General features: G+C 41.5%; 1 protein-coding gene across 1 annotated transcript in view; it reads right to left on the reverse strand.

Moving 5' to 3' along the window:
- The window catches only part of nck2a (NCK adaptor protein 2a), a 52,000-nt gene that overhangs the window by 14,687 nt on the left and 24,442 nt on the right, over positions 1–12,871 (reverse strand). The gene's annotated exons all lie outside the window — the stretch shown is intronic.

Here is a 12,871-nt window from a genome sequence, read left to right on the forward strand (position 1 = left end):
TTGGAAACAGGAAACTTCAATTAATTAGGTACTGATTCATGATCATGTAACTCTCTGCGCCAAAACCAGAGAGTCCAACCCATCAGTCGGATGACCGAAATGTAAGAAGGGCCTGTTTATACAATGTGCAAATGCTTCGCTTTTTGTGTTTTCACTTCAGCAAAGTTTTGCATTTATGATGTCTGTTTAAGCAGAAATGGCAGAAATGCTGAAAATTATGTAGTTTTAAGGTTGAACCACAAGTGGAAGCTGTTTATTTTTGTAATGAAGCACACACACGTGCGTGTAAACCAGGGGTGGGCATTCCTGGTCCTCAAGAGCCGCAGTCCTGCATGTTTTCCATGTCTCCGTGCTCAAACACACCAGAGTTGTCATGATGAGGCTCTGCACAAAGCTTGATAACGAGCCAATAGTTGCTGTCAGCTGTCTTGATGTGAGGACACATAGAAACCGTGCAGGACTGCGGCCCTGGAGGACCAGGAATGCCCACCCCTGGTGTAAACAATACACTATAAACATTACCAAGGGCAAGTACACGGATATTTCCCAAACATACTTTGTTTTCGCCTCAGTTTGGTCGGGGAGGAGCTTTGGGTTTTGTTTTTCTACAAAACGCACCACTCTCCCTGGTTTACTGGATTTCCTTCTGTATTTGCTTGACTGGTCCGTACCACACTGGATCAGCTTTTCGACAGGTGTCATGTAGAATTGTGACCCTCAATGTGAAACCTTACCGTTGCTAATAAGAATGTTCTACTGTAGATATTTAAGATAAATATCCACTGTTACATGTCATAAGCCACGGCTTTTGTGTATCATTTGATCTTTTCTTTCATATATACAATTTCAAAATAAGCCACAACTAAATCCCATCACATGCACAGAAATGAAGTTTACAAATCTGTTCATACAAAATAGAAATATAAACTTTTTAAGATTAATTCCTAAAATTTAATTTCAAGACCAAACAAATCTAAAGGTGTATTACTTAGATGACACATGTGAGAGGTACATTTTCATGCATTTAGTATTTTTATAACTAAATAGGAGACATATGCTGTAGAATATTGACCCAAGCTTATTTTAATGTCAGACCATCTATTTCTTTAGTATGTATGTAAGATGTTGAGACATAGGTCACTTTTCCATGACTTAATGGGAGTGGGTCACTTTTCTATCGGACACCGGCCAAACAGGTTAATGACCACTGATCAGCTTTAAACATACCAAACAACGCTGATGTGAAAACGTCCTTAAAATAAATGGGAACTTTTTCAGAATGTGGGTGTAATTTTTGCACTAAAACAAAGAAGAGGTTAGCAGTTGCCTGTATTGAAATATAATAATATTGTCATCTGGTTGGGTACTTGAGTACACACTGGGCTCAACGATCTTCGGGAGTTTAAGACCGCAACCAAACAAGCCCATTTCATTGAGGATGGATCGTAGCAATTTATAAACGGCGACAAACATTAACAATAGAACATGTAATTTTTCTGATGCACAGGGTAATTTTGAGGTGTGTGCATCGAAGGCTCAGCACTGAAGAAGGAAGTCATTACAAAAATAATCCATTTCCATCGGCACACACAATTTTTAAACCGCTTATCTCGGCTCACACTGGGCATTAGACCGGATATTCACATGAACAGGTTGCCAGTCTATCACAAGGTTAAAGTGACATAACTGGCTGAATGTTTGTGGTGGTAATGGATGCTGTAACTGGGGCTCAAACTGAAAGTTTATTGGACTGAAATGATGATAACATCTCTGCCAGCCACATGATCGCTTTCACAAAAACAGACATTTGGTATTAAAAACAAAAAAAGCTGAGGAAATCACTGCATAAACACAGAGCTGAGGATACGACGTTCAGGATGATAGAAATAACTACAAACATTCACCTGCAAACGATTTCTCTGGTGAAGAGAAGCACAAATGTGAAAAATCAATTCATTTGCTCTTCCTGCATTCATGCACACACAGACACACAAACAGACACACAAACAAACACACACCTTCCCCATCACATTGCTAGAAGGACAGTGAGCGATTACATGCTCTAATTCACAAGACTTTAGCCGAGGTCACACAGGTCTGCTTCACCAGCTTAACCAAAGGGAAGAAGGCATGAAAGAATAAGATACAATTGGTGTAATTCCATTTATATCCGTCCTGTGAGGAGTTTTCTGCGATAAAAGCCGCCTCACGGTATGAGAACCATCTGAGCGATTCAGTTTATATTTAGCTCAGTGCCAAGTTAGTCGGGAAACAAGATCACTGGAAGAAAGGAAAGAAAATCAAATAGAGCCAAACTGGTGCAGATAAAAAGCTTTTTTTTGAAGACGAAAGTGACACAACTTGTGTTGTAAAGCTTTGGGTGATTCCCAGAATAGAAATCTGAAATAAAACCATGTCTTCACATCCAATAAAAAGCGGTTTGAGGCTATTAGCAGTCATTAAGAAGATGATTTACAGCTTTGACACTTCAGGAGCTAAAATCGACTGTAAAATACTGTCTACAACACAACTGGGTGTAATACTCTTTTAAGAGCTATTTAATGATGGCGGCAAGGTAAGCCATTTATTCATAGCTACACCGTTACTGAAAGAAAACCTCTGCTGCTTCAAACAGACACATTATCGCTGAAACACAGAGGAGATCTCCACGCATTCAAAAGACTAAGAACGTTGTGTTTAATGAAAACAGAGCAACTGTCTGAAAATCTCGTAATGTGACATTAATTTTCCAATAAAACGCAAACAACACGTCAGCTGTTGAGGACATTTTACCAATTCATGTATCATTTTCAGTTCAATGGAAGTTGGATTATTCAGAACTGAAGAAATCACTGGCTTCAAATTAGAAATCCAGGCACGACTACTGGATGTCACTGCATGAGCTCAAAGATCACCCGTTAACTATACAAACCACAAATTTAGAATTGGTTAACACTTGTCACACATATGCGATATGTTGCTGAAGTCCCATTAGTGACACTGTGAGTTTTGGAAATGACTGCATCAGGTTCACAGTACACATGTTTCATTTGCTAAATAAAACAAACTGACGATTTAGGAAATCTACAAAGAATAAAGCATGGCACACATACTATTATTAATACCAACCTTAATTTGTTTAATACATGAAACATCACGTGCAAAATTAAACATACTTGATTTCAGGATTATATTTACATTTAAAGAATATATTTAAAAAAATTTGGGACAAAAATAAATACGTTTTTGCTTGACAAAGAATTGTGATTTAAATAATGACTTGGATAATCATGATTATTGTTTTTTGTATGATCGAGTCGCCCGCGTGTGTGTTAGAGAGAGAAGGATAAAATGTGTGTGTTTGAGAAAGATGGTGTGTGTGTGTGTGTGTGTGTTGCAATATAAGCTCACTAAATTAAATAAGTTACAGCTGTCAAAGGTGAAACCTTTCATTTGTGTGTTAATATATATTTTCCCATTTCTGCGCTATATTTATTAAAGGAACCACTGGAAAGGCTGGACCAGGAGGATCACAGTGCCCCAGCTGAGGAAACTAAGAAGCAGCTAGAGGAAGTGGGTCCCCCCACCTGCTGAAAGAGGAGCACTGGCTGAGTTACTTGGCTTCTGGAGATGTGATCCAAGCTCTGGTACAACCACAGAAGTCTGCTGTTGACATTGCAGAACAGGAGGTGAAAAATTACAACACTGCAGTTCCTTTGCCACTTGTTGAAAAAACAAAAGCCTTGGACTGGTGGAAAGAACATCTGGATGAGTATCCTCTCCTTGCAAAGCTGGCCAAGCAGTACCTGTACCTGTACCTGTACATACCAGGGACAAGCGTTTCTGCTGAACGTGTCTTTTCTACAGCCGGAGACGTTGTCACTTCTCAGCGGAGCAGCCTAACTCCTGGGCATGTTGACCAGCTGCTGTTCCCTCACATAAACCTCCACACTCCCAAGCACTAAGCTTGGTGAACATTAACCATGTCAGTTTACCAAATGTTCTGTACAAATGTGTTGTTTTGTACATGTTTACCTCATTTCTAATGGAGGTTTTATTTCATCATTCATTTCTGTTCAAATAATAAATCAGTGAATGACTGAATATGATTTGCGTTGTTTTTTGTAACCAACATATTTCTAGGGGTGTAGGATTCAAATAATGTTTAGATAAGGGGGAAAAAATAGTGATGATCGTCACTACAGAATCGCAATACTTGTAAAATCAGAATTTAAATCAAATCGGCACCCAAGAATCAGGATTAAAATCGAACCGCGATAAAATGGTATCGTCCCAGCCCTAGTTCACAGCGTCCCAGCTTTTGTTGAGTTGAGGTTGTGTAAGTGCGACGCAACACCGAGCTTGAAGACCCCAAATGAAAAGCGAAGCAGGAGTTAATTCAGATGCACATCGATTATACATTAGCTTTCTCCTTGGATCATTTATATTTTTATTCCTTAATGAGAGGGCAGAGAAAAATAAAGCACAACCACCAACCAGGGTCATGACTCACCAGAAGTGTAGCTGCACAAATTAGACTGTATAAAAAGATTCCATTACTGGTGCTACGATTGATATCCTCCATGTAGGCTACATTTTGTGAAATGCAAATGCGAGCACTCCAGAGCACCGGGTGATTCAATTCTCTGTCAATTAGGCCACAGCCACAGACGCGGTGCAGCCGAGACAGAATACGTTCTTGGATTTACAGTCACAGGAGAAAAAACAGGTCTGTGTCACTGCATGAGAGAGTCTAATTGCTCGCCTTTCTCTGCAGCGCACAGCAAAAGTTTGGCTGCAGCAGTTTGTACAGTGGAGGATTGCAATGTGCTTCTGCTTGCCGTCACTAAAGCTGTCAAACTGGATTTCTTCACAGGCCGGGACAGGGACAGCACAGGAGGAGGAGGAGGAGGAGGAGGAGGAGGAGTAGTTGTGCAAGCGCTGGGAGAGTTTATGTCAAGTTCACCACGAGTTAAACCGCTCAACTTTCCACAACGAGACAACTTTCAGTGCAGCATCACGAGGAGAAAGATGGAGGGGTCAGTTCGACATTCAGGAAGAGACAAAGAAGCAGCAGCTGCGAATCTCTGGGGAACGCAGGAAGCCGAAGTGGATAGACAGATTTATGACACAATAAGGGACGGTGACGTCAACCCCTCCAACAGGCAGAAGGTATGTGAGCAGCCTCTATCTCCTCTGCGCCTCGGGCCACGGCGGCTGGATGAGACGAGGCTACCTGCTTCCTCTCGTTTTATTACATTCATCCCTGCTGGTGTGAATGGATAAGAAAATCTAATGAAGCCCGACTGAGAACATGCTCTGTGATATTTCCACGGCTGCTGCATTTGAGATACTGGAATATAAAGCAGATCAGAAGGTCTCGGTGGCGTTAAACCTTGTCTTTGTGTGACTTTCGTCCTTCTTCTCTTTCCTCCTTGACACTGCAGGGACTCTCACCTGGAGTGCACTTCTCTGTGAAAACCAATTACACTGCTGTGTTCTTATGATTTGATCATGCTCACACACATTTTTGGCCAATAAATAAACACTAAGTCTAATTTGCTGGAGGGTATCACATTTATTGGAACCGGTCTCAGTCCATGAGGAAAATCTATACTTGATCGACTTAAAGCAGTGTGCTCATTTGGCAAGTTTGATTTGATTAGAATGAAATCTGGGAGCGAATCCTTTTTGGAAGTCTGAGAGCTCCCATCTTAAAAGTCACGTGCGACTTCAAAAGGACATGAGATGACAAGTTAGTGGCACAAAACTGATGAAACCAATGAAACCGAAAACCTCCAAAAAATACACTAAATATTCCAAATGACAATAAGTGGCCATACAGACAACAGCATTAACAAAAACAAATGCAAGTGACACAAAGAAATGGATACCTTCAAATAAAAAGTAATTCATCACACACTACATATAGACACACAAAAAGACTAAACAAGAGACACCAAACTATCAGAAAACTCACAAAATGACTCGAGACAAATTCCGACCACGTTATCAATTACTGCAATTTCTGGACTAGTGAGTGGACCTGAATATAAGCCGCACCCACCAAACTTTAAAAGGAAAAAAAGTTTGGAGTTACGTGATGCACCTGAATGCATCACCCTTTTATTGCGGCATGAAGGTTGTTAATCCGTAAAAATCCATAAACTAGCCTCGTCATTGTTTAAGCTGCAGGGTTCAAAGTCTGGGAAAAAAGTAGCTGCTTATAGTTCGGAAATTACAGTAAATAGACAAAAACAACAACCCATGCTGTCTTGAAGTGACCACCATCAGAAAAAAACAACAAAAGAACCACAAAGACACACAAAAAGACAACATGAATGAGACTTATCACAAAATGCAAACAAAATACACAAAATTACAATGAAGAGAGTCCAACAGACACAAAATTAACAGAGAGACATACAAAATAACAAAACACATCAAAAGACAAAGTGACCACAACAACAACAACAACAACAACAAAAAGAGCGACACACAATGACAAACCCCAAGGAGGAAAACGCACAGATTACCACAAAATACACACAATGTGTAACTAGACACAAAATGACAGATATTACAGTACAGTGGTGAACGAAGGCAGAAGGATGAGTGATATACAGAGAGTCCAGGATTCATTTACCCATAATCCATCTGGATGGACTTGGCATGACATTAATTCAACAAAGGAAAAACCTAAACGTCCTTGCGAACATCTACTGCATGTTCTGATTACATTGTGTTGCATCATTCACAGACCTCATTGGTAGAGTGGATTTCATACAACACAGACTGAACGCTGTTACATTTCTCATGGAGCACTGGTATGGAAATCTGCTCATACTGTCCATTACAGTAAATTATGTCTTTATTTGTTCACAGTAAAAACCTACGGTCATCATCTTTCAGACTGCTATTAAGGTCCCGTTTACACCGCAACGAATACGAGTGTACCTGCAAAACTTTCTTCACTTTTCGGGGGTCCGTTTATACGACACCAGTGTGCGGATCCACTGTATCCGTAAAGTTCTTAACCCGGCTCCCAAGGTGGAAAGATTCTTTCATGTCGCTATTCCCTCCTGCAGACACTGATGGAGGCTGCAACACTCTTACTGCGCACACGCATATCTCTCTCCCTCCATCCCCTTCCTTCTGCTCATCCACTTGTAAACAAACATGGCCGACCCGTAGTGGAATGACTCACGGTCCGTATTCCAGTTTTATCGTCCAGATCAGTAGTTTTATAGTTGAGACTCTCCCTGATAGCATCCGATGTGTCATCAGTCCGTACGGATGTCGGATTCTCTCCATTTTCTTCACGGTTATAGCGTATTCTTCTCTGCACACGTCTGTGTGGCTTCATTACAAAATCAAGCAACAGCGCCCTCACGTGGCCCGGCATAGTAACTACATCATTGTCTGTGTGTCTGCTGCTGCAGTGTAAACGCTCTCCATTTTATTTAACGGATTAGGCGTTGTCACGTGAAACGTTGTTGTGTAAACGGGGCCTGAGGTCGATAAAACAAAACTAATCAAATTCCTGTTAATAAAAAAACTATTAAAATCAGTTAAAAAGTAATAAATACTTAGAAGAAATTCAGGCAGGACAACATAATTTGTACTTTCGCACAAATACTCCCCACCTCTGATGAGGACACATGAAAACCACAATAATAACCGTACTAAAGTAACTGGCAGAGTACAGAAGTTTTCTTAGATCCCACCAGAGTAAGATCCTTCCCTATATTCATAAGATAAATATCTGTCTGCTTGAGTTTATTCTCGCCCAATAGGCATCTGATGGCGGTGCCACTCTCGATCAAGTCTGTCCTCCCCTGTGGACCGTCCTCGAGCCGGGCGGCAGCTGAATCGCTGCTCATTCCGATGCCTCCATCACTGTCGCTTAAATCCAGCTCAGTTAATGCAGAACCAGGCAAAAGAGACTTTAATGATTCAATGAACTGTCAGATGCTCTATATAGAAAGAAAAATATGATATGCTTGGTATATAATTGAAGGCACCAACTCATTTCCACGATGTAGTTAACAAATAAAACAGGTGGTTGGACAAAAATCTCTTTTCCCCATGCGAGAACGCACACAAAGATCCACAACAACAATTTGGGAAGAGGCTGAGTCTAAATAGAAGAAAGCCTGAGAGCCGGTGCTCCTCCTGACCCCACCATTCCTCTGCTAAGAGAGTTAAAAGAGGAAAGATGAGCGACAGACTGCTGAGCTGGGTTTCACTAGCACTTCACAACTCCCTTCAGTTGAAGAGGGGTGGGGGGGGGGGGGTCGTTTAGAGACTCTTTCAGCGGCGCACAAAGAGAACGGGAAAGTAAAAGAGGATTATAAAAAAGAGGGGATGTTTAAAGAAAAAAAAAACGGCTGGCAGAGCTTTCTGTGTTTGGCATTCAGGTCAAAGACAGCCGAATTGCAGCCAATGGGAGAACATTTCCACCTCCCCCCTCCACTCCACAATGTTTGCAGTAGTTGCTTCTCACAGGAAGCAGGACTGCTTTACTCTCTACTGGCAATCAGTGCTGGAGTGAACTGAACTGATCGGAACACCAACGAGATGCCAGATGCACTATTACAGCCACTCAGGACAAAGCTGTGTGATTTAAAGAGGCCTAATTGTCGACCTCAGAATGATTAGCCTCCAACAAATAACCAGAGCAGAATTGATGACTTTTGCATGTGGATTCTACTTTAACAATGTTTTCCACTTGCTGCTGACATACTTTCTATCATACACGCTCCCAAAAAAAAGTGAGTCAGCTCTCTGGTGGAATGGGTTATTATTTCATACAAGCTTCATGTCCGTGAATCATCCGGTTGAATTTCTGCTTCTCGCATGTCCACAGATCTCAACCAGAGGACGACGTTCACGACTCTGTGGTGAGGCCATCTAATGCTCTCCTTCAATGTCAGGGCTCCACACACACATGGACGCCATCAAAAGAAATAAATAAAATCTCACCATCGGCTCAAAATAGGACAGAGAGGAAGACACACTCGGACCGCACAAACAGAGCACCATGTGACGAAGAGACGGGGAAAAGGAGATTTCTTAATCAAAGTCAGCAAACCACAAACCAGGGAGCAATAACATCCCCAAACAGCTGGCAGTGTTGTGACTGCAGCATGTCTGAGCAGCAGACGTTTATCGTAGCATTAAAACATAAGTATCCAGAACTGATGGCAGATAAATAAATGGTGAATGAGAGTTTTCAACTGGACTTCTGCTGAGTTCAGGGAATCCTTATTGTGAGATTCAACAAATTCGAGGCTGGAGAGGCAGACATCTTCACGCTATTCTCGTCCTTCAATCCACACAATGCAGCTCAATAGTAATTCTAATCATCCTGACTTGCTTGTTAAATGCCCACATAGCACATAGCAGACTGCACAGCCATAAACAAACATTTATCATAAACAAGACTCTATTGGCAATGTGCTCAAGCCTGTTTTGATATAAAATTCCACGCAGCAGCCAGAAAATGCCCCAATAAAGGAGTTTTTACGCATTCATTGAAACAAAATAAATATTGTATGCTATTCACGCTGCAGAATTGAGCAGTCAAATAGCCCCTCAACATCCTTAAGATAGCGGTTTATCCCTCAGACTGTCGTATAATTAAATTCTGGCAGTTCCAGCACAAAAGCACCTGACTGCTCTGGAGAGCCGAGCTAGAACGCGAGCTTCCAGCACACAGATGGCAGACAACTTCACAGCACACAGTACTTGATAACCAGCATGTCAGCTTGTATTCAAACTGTTCACTGTGTTCGCTGGCTGTCAGAACTGCTTCTGTTGAGAGGAGGAAGAAAAAAAAAACACAAACATATTTCCAAAATAATAAGTAATGCTAATAGAGCTTCCTAGTCTATGGTCAGCGAGGGTGACAAGACATCAAAATGCTTTTCAGGATATGTTGGATGTGATAAAACTGTAAAGATATCCGTTTGGACTCATGATTGACAAAACTTTAGTCACAGAATTTTACCTCAATGAGTTGTTTTTAATGTGCTCAGGTATCAAAGCACAAACAGGTTCTCAGGCTGTTGTTCAAATAGCTTTCTAGACTCACAGTACAAAGGAAATTATTTGTGGATGTTTTTTTAACGTATTTGATAAAAAAAAAAAAACGTTTTCAGCCATTACTGATGTATTCGAGTTCAAGTTTAATGGTCACATGTTCAAGGATAATATTTGATTTTATTGACGAGTCATAACATACAACTCTCTAATATAGAGAATATTACCGTATTCATTGTCTCAGAAGATGCTACATTATTTGACTTGCAGTCATCACTTTGGCCATCTATTACCAATATCTGATATAATAAAATAAAACAGGCAAAAGCATAAATAACAACAACTCAAGTTTTTTCCTCGCCTTACTCGGCTATTAAAAGCTCGTTCTCGCCGGCAACAGAAGCAAACACACAGAAATTCCTTAAATCTCCTCCGTCCTTAAAGACTGATGACAGAAATGTGGACGTTCCTTCCCCCGTCCTCTCGTCCTCCCGTCCTCTCCTCAAAAGCAATTTTTCACATGTCACTTTCATTTTCTGTCATTACTCCAGCGCTCGGCTCATAAGTAAGGGCAGCATTGTTGAGTCAATCTCCATGACAACAATCACTGGGTGGTCCCTTTTTTCCACTGACAGGGGCGTTTCTTTAAGAATTGACTTGTATCCCTCTGCTCTTCAATTTTTGATATTTCTTTACAAAAGGATCAGCTTTTCTGAGCACAAATGCTAATAGCAAGCTTTGCACCCACAGTGCGGTGGCTCAGACTGAGGATTCCTTTGTGCACGATGAATAGAACAATCAAGGAGATCAAATTATGTTAATTTTGCATCTTGTCGTTGAAACGGCATTAAAACAAATATCTGAACAGCAGGAAGGTGCAACTGTGGTCATTTGTTTTGGTGCATCAGACATAATCTGCCGTGATGACCTGTCCAGGGTGTCCGCTGCCTTTTGCACATTAACTTCAATGCAGCAGACATAAACAGCCACACTCACACACCGAAGATGACAGCTACCATGCAAGGTGCTCGCACACCATTTGAAGCCGTTTGGGATTCGGTGTCTTGGCCAAGGACAATTCAACACATGAGGGGATTGAATGGCCGACGACCTGCTCTACAAACCGAGTTATCTCTGCCTCCTGCCCCCCATCAAGTCTGCAGCGTGTGGATTAGTTCGCGGCCTCATTTCAACTTGTTTGTCACCCTCTGGGTCGGTTCTATTCTTTTCTCTCTTACAAGCCACACGAGCAACTATCACTTTTGTCCATGCTTCCTCATCTAGGATTTTCTCTGTGAAAGTGACTCGAGATGCTATGTTGTAACTGGGAGTATATAAATAAAACTGAATCAAACTGTGTCACGGGATTGATGGCTGATCCGTGCAGACAGATGGCATAAAGGGATGTTATTCCCACCCGGGTGTCATTATTATTTACTGATTTGTTGTGAACCTTCTTATGCGAGCTGCTGTTTCTATTGGGATCTTCCTAAATTAGACACAGAGCAGTGCATGGTGTTTTACATTCATTACAATTTTACATTCTTATTCCATACTAATGATCACAGTGAAAGATACTGTGAATCCCCCTGCTGCATTGATTCTTTTTTTTCCTCGCTTTAATTTCTACTTTTTCTCTCTGTTTTTCCTGCTGTTCAAGGCATAAATAACTGACTTCAAACTTGGGTTGTTTTTTCTACTCCTAATGCCCAATTTACTCCTTCCAGAACAGTGCCGCTCTTGTTCACGTTGCACACATCCCCGCACTGTCAACACATGAGGCACCTCCACCGAGCAGCCAGTTTTCTGTGACTTTTACAACTCAGTCCTGTACACAAGGTCTCACTGCAGCACCTACCTATTAGCAGAGATTCCCTCGCATCGTTTTTTTTTTATTCATTTTGGTTTCATAGGAGGAATAGACCGTCTCTATTTTCACCTCTGTGATCGTCTGGTATCCATGTCCCCTGGCAGAACAACAAAAGCCAAGCAATGTAAAGCACAGCGGGGCAAATGTAGCGCGCACAGCTTTGATGTACAATGCCGATGTTTTCCCTCGATTGGAGGAGACGGAGAAACACCTGAGGTGATGTTGTGTTTGTGTCTGCGACAGAGCCAGCAAGAGAGCGCCTGGTAGAAAGAAAATGTGGAGAGGGTCACATCCAGGCCAAACAACAGATATAAGGCAGTGGCTTCAGGCTAGAGGAATGTTTTCAAATTAAACATACTACACTCTTTGAATTTAAATGTATTTTCCTCTCATCACAAAGCATGTCTCCAAGGACATTTGCTTTGTGTACATCCCGGGGATGAGGATCAAAAACGGGCTGTAATGTGGCCGACACGTCGGCGTCGCAAGCCTCCGAGGTTTACTTTACTGATGCCGACTCGTTTCTCTGACTTGTGTGCCAGGCCAGAACTCACCCGGCACGACTTGAACCGCAACAAGAAACAAAGTCATCGCAAACAAACACAAATGGCTCAACAGCAACAACACCACTGTGACATGAGGATCTCTTTTAAAGCTGTCCAATATGCGGGGGCAACTTTTCAAAACTGCTTTTATGCTATATAAATAACACCTTATTTATGTAAAATGACAGTACAGTACAGCAAGCGATGGTTTATATACACAATATTTTCTTTTTTTGATTAGATATATTGTCTTCTTAAAAATGGCTGTATGGAGTCACCGCTCAGATTTGAAAGCGTATGAGCTGTCAAAATATGGAGAGAAACAGAAGCAGTGGTGAAATGCGGTAGCGCTGTCCAAAAAAAGATGTGCTGCAGGATGTGCAGAGAACAAGTGATGCTCTGTGCCATATCG

This window comes from Lipophrys pholis, assembly GCF_963383615.2.
Source record: "Lipophrys pholis genome assembly, chromosome: 13".
Classification (NCBI taxonomy): domain Eukaryota; kingdom Metazoa; phylum Chordata; class Actinopteri; order Blenniiformes; family Blenniidae; genus Lipophrys; species Lipophrys pholis.